Here is a 7,392-nt window from a genome sequence, read left to right on the forward strand (position 1 = left end):
CCTGGGAAGCCCCTAAAACAAGGTGCAATGTAAGAATCACCCTTGGACTTCTGTGCATTCCATCAGCTCACAAATCTCATTTCCATACTCCCACACCATTATCACAAAGCAGACTGTTTTTTTCCACGCAAACACCACTTTAGGTTATTATTCTGTACTTGCTTTTCCACTTTAAAGTTGTCCTTAAAATTATTCTAAAATGAACATCACCTGCATAAAATGGCTGGGCCTGCGAGAGCCACAGCAGCAAGCTCTCCACCCTCTAGAAACGTTTGGAAAGTAAAGTAGCATTGCTCTATGTGTGCTAATTCCAGATAGTTTGCAGACTTAACGATTTTGTAAAACAATTTGCTCAGAAAATATACCCCCACGATCTCATTAGCCTCCTCATTATCATTTCACAAATAAAATTAAATCTGAAGCACAGAGAGGCTAAGTGACTTGCTGAAAGATACAAAAATCAAATGGTGAGTACTAGAAATAATGGAAGAAATGGAATACATGAGCAGGACACCATCTTCCTCATACAAGAGATGGCCATCTGTCCATCTGCAGTGAGTCATGCAAACACCAGAGAAAAGACACCCAGAGAACAATTCCCGGAAACAAAGCAGAAGCAGACCCCACTTGCTCTAATCAAAATCCAGCAAGCATGCCAGAGAAATCATCCAGCTTTAAATTTTAAAAACCATTAGCCATCCAATTAGATAGAAGATGAAAGAAAAAAATTGCCTTTTGCTGAGACCTACTGCTAAATTTGGTCAATTTTGTTGTTTATCAGAGCAGAAAGTCCTTACACTTACCATTTGACAAATCTTAAACACGCGCGCGCGCGCGCATGCACACACACACACACACACGTTGCTGCAATCAGGTGAAGTAGGTTATTAATGATTCTGAACAGACCCACAGGATTGCCTCATCCTGAGGCAATTAAGGCTGGGGAGTAAGTGTGTTTAAAATCTCTGAGGACTGACGATCATGGAATAGGTAGTCTTCCTACAGTTGGCATCATTTGTAAAATTCTGAATTGCTCAACACATTTCATCTTTTTAACAAATCACTCATGAATTTAGAGGTTTTCCTTTTTTTTTTTTTTTAGGTTTTCCTTTTTTTGTTAACTCCAACTGAACAACAACAAAATTACCCAAAGAAAGCTGGAGATTTTACAAAAGAAAAACAGAAGCAAAAAAATTGATTATCATTATAACACTTTGTATCATCAAGCTTGGAAGAAAATGGAGACCAACTATTCGAAGTGAGAACATAAATAAAAACAAAACTTTCATGTGAGTTTGTAATATACACATCCTTTTGACTTTGGCTACTAGGTCTAATATTATTTGCCTGTCAAAACTGCAAATCATTTGTAAATTACTGAGGACAGAAGTTCTTGGGAGAGAGAAAGTTTACTATTTACCAAATACAATAATACATATGAACAGAAATCAATCCAGTGTCCAAGTTTCTATTTTCTGTTGTTTGCTCCAGGGAGCTTTCCCTCCACCATCTCGACGCCATACACATACAATGATACACATACACATACAATGATACAGATACACATACAATGACACACATACACAGACAGTGACACACACACACATACAATGACACACATACACATACAGTGACACACACACATACAGTGACACACACACATACAGTGACACACATACACATACAATGATACACATACACACAGTGATACACATACACAGTGACACACACACACATACAATGACACACATACACATATATTGACACACATACACATACAGTGACACACACACATACAGTGACACACACACACATACAGTGACACACATACACATACAATGACACACATACACAGTGATACACATACACATACAATGACACACATACACATATATTGACACACATACACATACAGTGACACACACACATACAGTGACACACACACACACATACAGTGACACACATACACATTCAGTGACACACATACACAGACAGTGACACACATACACACACAGTGACACACATACACACACAGTGACACACACACACATTCAGTGACACACACACACATACAGTGACACACACACATACAGTGACACACACACACATACAGTGACACACATACACATACAGTGATACACATACACACACAGTGACACACATACACACACAGTGACACACATACACACACAGTGACACACATACACACACAGTAATACACATACACACACAGTGATACACATACACACACAGTGACACACACACACATTCAGTGACACACACACATACAGTGACACACACACATACAGTGACACACACACACATACAGTGACACACACACACACACAGTGACACACATACACACACAGTGACACACATACACACACAGTAATACACATACACACACAGTGATACACATACACATACAGTGACACACATACACATACAGTGATACACATACACATACAGTGACACACACACACATACAATGACACACATACACATACAGTGACACACATACACATACAGTGATACACATACACATACAGTGACACACATACACATACAGTGACACACACACACATACAATGACACACACACACATACAGTGACACACATACACATACAATGATACACATACACATACAGTGATACACATACACATACAGTGACACACATACACACACAGTGATACACATACACATTCAGTGATACACATACACAGACAGTGACACACACACACATACAATGACACACATACACATATATTGACACACACATACAGTGACACACACACACATACAATGACACACATACACATACAATGACACACATACACAGTGATACACATATACATACAGTGATACACATACACATTCAGTGATACACATACACAGACAGTGACACACACACACATACAATGACACACATACACATACAGTGACACACATACACACACAGTGATACACATACACATTCAGTGATACACACACACAGACAGTGACACACACACATACAATGACACACATACACATACAATGACACACATACACAGACAGTGATACACATACACATACAGTGATACACATACACATACAGTGATACACATACCCCCAACACAGGGTCAGAGCAGACGGTCTTAAGTGCCTCTCAGTGTCCTGTTCTTCCCTCACTCTAGCGGACATCACACATTACTGCCATTGATTTCATAATTTACCATCTTTCCTCATTTCAAAGTATGTTGAGCCTCAAGTAATGGAATCGCAAATAAAATAACTTAATAGGGACATTTACTATCTATTTAACATGAAAATGGGAGATAGATGGATCAGAATGGTCATCAAAGAACAAATTTCTTTCTTCCCTTTCTCTCTGTCTTCCACGGCTAATCAACTCTACCCCTCATGGTCACAACCACAGCATCTCTCCAGACAGGTGAAGGGAAGATGGAATCCTGGTTGCGTTGAATATAATTCAACTGAGCTTGAGTTGAGTTTAATTCATCTGAGCAGGTGAATTAAAAAGATATTTCAGATTCAGGAACCAGGACTTCCCTGGTGGTACAGTGGTTAAGACTTCGCCCTCCAACCCAAGAGGTTTGGGTCTGATCCCTGGTCAGGGAGCTAAGATCCCACATGCTTCAGGGCAGAAAAACTAAAAACATATTAATAAAACAGAAGCAATATTGTAACAAACTCAATAAAGACTTTTTAAATGGTCCACAAAGAAAAAGAAAAAAAAAAAATTCAGGAAACTACTCTTGAGCCAAAAAGAGCCAGTCTAGTGCTCAGCAAACCATCCAATCTGAATGTGTGAGTTCATTCTGCCTTCAGCTCTCTATTTCATTCCACATGAAGCTCCAGTCATATGGAATATGTATCAAACCCACCACAAATGGTAAGAAATAGTTCAGTCCTTATTACACATGTGAGCACTGACTGTGTCTTTTCTGAAACAGCCTTATCTTGGAGTCGCTCCGTCATCCTGTTGCACATCAGACACCTGCTCCAGGAGTAAGTGGGGTCACACACAGGAGGTCCAGCAACACCCCCTCTGAAACACTAGCGCACAGACAACGCCCCCGTCTGACCACCACCGTGCCCCTGAAGCTCTCACAAAGAGCGTGTTCTGTTTTCTCTAAAGAAGAGACTAGATACTTCCCTTACTGTCATCAAAAAATAACAATGATAATAATATCAAGCAGAATAGTAACACTAAGATCATCACTCTTCCATTTTCATAACTATTTGTTGTCAATCACAGAAACATTAGATTGCCAAAGCATCAAAATTATCAATATTTACTTTTTTCAGATAATAAAATCTGACTTGTGTAAAGACTTGTGTAACCATTAATTGATCAAATATTATTTTCCCCCAAATTTCCCCTGGGAAATGATTTAATTGGGGAAATAAAAATAACTCTTTTCAGTTTAAAGAGTAGGAATAGGAACAATGTGTTATTTTTAAGGCAAAATTTTAGCAATTCAGTCAGTCATTACAACTTTATTGTTTAAATGACAACATTGTAAATCAACAATACTTCAATTTTAAAAAAGAGTTAAAATGAAATACAGAACAATCAACATTATTTTTCAAGGCCACTAAAGAGCATTCTGTTCCCCCAAAACATACAGAAAAATAAAACAATACTGAGTATACGTCTTTTAAGCTATCGTATTTGGATAATTTTTTCTGTGCAAAATTGTGCTTCCAGAGTTCTACCCACTGCGTATACTGCCTACCTACACACACAGTCTGGCACTAACCTTGGTTCTTATGGCATCTAAAAGCTTCTTTCATGTATGTACCTATACATCACATGACTTATTTCAGCCTTGGAATCATAACCACTGATGGGTCAAGAACTTTCCTCCCAAACAAGAGTCCACTAAAATAGCATTCTCCCATATCATACCTGTTATAACCTTATTTCAGGGTTTCCAGGACAGACTAGGTTTCTGGTGAGTAACTTCGTCTTGCCTTCTTTAAGAAATGCAGTCCACACTTAGGACTTCATTTTCACTATTTCCATTCAGGGTCTTTTGTTCTGAGGCATGTGTGGCTACAATAAACTTGTAAGAGGCACAGATTTGCCTTTCAGAGATTACAATTGTCATTAATGTGTCTCTTATCATAAATAAAAGGTGGGTGGAGACCTGCAGACCTAGATCTGGCCCTGGACTAGCAATGTTGGTTAGAATCCGTTCATTTCCATAACTTTCATTTTCTTTATCTATAAAAGAAAGGATCCCGTGTAAGTGGTGTTTGGATCTCCACCAAAGATAAGCCTATCCTGCACCACGTTATACCCCAACATTGCCTAAATGATGAGAAATCCTTTAGGCGCTCATGTTTTGTTTCAACCAGCTTTAATGTTATCTTTTCCCTTGTGCTCCTCCTGCTAAGTCGCTTCAGCCGTGTCCGACTCCTTGCGACCCCATGGACTATAGCCTGCCAGGCCCCTCCGTCCATAGGATTCTCCAGGCAAGAATACTGAAGTGGGTTGACATGCCCTCCTCCAGGAATCTTCCCAACAGAGGGACCAGACCCGCATCTCTTACAGCTCCTGCGTTGGCAGGCAGATTCTTTACCACTAGCGCCACTTGGGGAGACTCTGTGTGTGTGTGTGTGTGTGTGTGTGTACACACACATATACACATGTATGTGTATATATGCATAATATGTATGTATACACACACACACACATATACACAGGCTTCTCTGGTGGCTCAGCAGAAAAGAATCTGCCTACAATGCAGGAGATGCAGGTTCGATCCTGGGTTGGGAAGATCCCCTGGAGAAGGAAATGGCAGCCCACTCCAGTAATCTTGCCTGGACAATCGCATGGACAGAGGAGCCTGGCGGGCTAGTCCATGGGGTCGCAAGGAGCTGGACACGGCTGAAGCGACTGAGAACTCACACACACACACGTATACACAGAGCTGATCAGAAGAATTCCATACACGAAATCTTAGGGTTTAGAAAAAACCCGCAGTACTGTAGAAAATCTGAAAGATATTAGCATTTTCAGAGCTAAAAGATCCTGAGTGCTCTTTCAGAGGGCCATGCATGGAGTTTATCCCATCAGATTCACCGTGACTGAGAACCCTGGGGAACTCTCCACCCGAAATACAAACAGGCGGCTGATAAAAGGCTCCCTGCCCTCAAGAACACAGCTGAGTTACCCACACCCTCAGCTTGGCAGGTGAACATTTCAATATAGTTTGGCACAACATGTTCTGAGTTATGAACTCCACATCCAAAATACGATGTGTCCAGTGTGAGGTAAGTATCACTGTAGCCAATATGAATAAACTGCTTGGGGTAGCTTCTACTTCTTCATAGTTGTGTTACACCAAAAAAAAAAATGTTGTTTTAAAGATCTACTGAGTTGACTAGGGTAGGGAAATAGTTAAGATGTTGCTATAAAGAATAAGTTCTGAATAAATATTTCCCACATTTACAAAAGCACTCACATAGAAAAGCAATTCCCAGTCAGCTGCAATGTAAGTTTACGCTGCCTAATAAATACTAACATATTAAAGCTGTGGCTCAACCAACACCTAAAATAAAGCTCCTGTTAGAGAGGCCTACTTAAGATATTGGGTATCTAAAATATTGAAATCTCAAATTATCATTAGAGAAGGTGGCATATTATATCAATCTTATTCCTTAACAGATAGTTGATTTTCTCTCATTTATTGCTCTAAAAAAACAAGTTTTTAAAGACTATCTCATCATAGATATCTTTACTTTTATAAAAATGGAAACCTATAAAAAAAGATTAAACTCCTATAAATTAGTTTTAGTCTGTGCATGTGTGTGTATACATGAGTATGTGTGCATATAGATATCCATACCAATATAAAGCATAAAGGTTTAAAAGCATATTGACTATTTAAATAATTATTAACTAATTTTAATACATAATAGTTAATTTAATTCACATTAATACTTCATGATGCAAGATGATAATATGAACTTTTTATTCCTCCACCTTAGTTAATTAATATCAACACACCCGTATTTCCAATATAAGGTTTGTTAACAGTGAAAACAACAAATATTACAGAGAAATTTTTCCTTTGGGAAAGAAATTGTAATTAATTCCCCATTCTGATCCCCAAGCACACCAGTATAATAGAATTTGCCTGAAGGATTCTATTAGTCCACCAGTAAGCTTACACAACTATGTGTATTTTTTTAAAATCTGACCAAATACAGATCAAAGTTCACACATACTAAGGAAACTTTGCTTAGCCTATCATCCTTCTCTCCAATGGCTGTGCTACAATTCTGTCTTGAAATCTTCATAAGAGAAAGAGGATATCTGAGCTAAAAGAAAAGGCACATTAAGCCATTATAAGCAAAGTGTTTTTTAAAGAAATAG

This window comes from Cervus elaphus, chromosome 19, assembly GCF_910594005.1.
Source record: "Cervus elaphus chromosome 19, mCerEla1.1, whole genome shotgun sequence".
Taxonomy (NCBI): domain Eukaryota; kingdom Metazoa; phylum Chordata; class Mammalia; order Artiodactyla; family Cervidae; genus Cervus; species Cervus elaphus.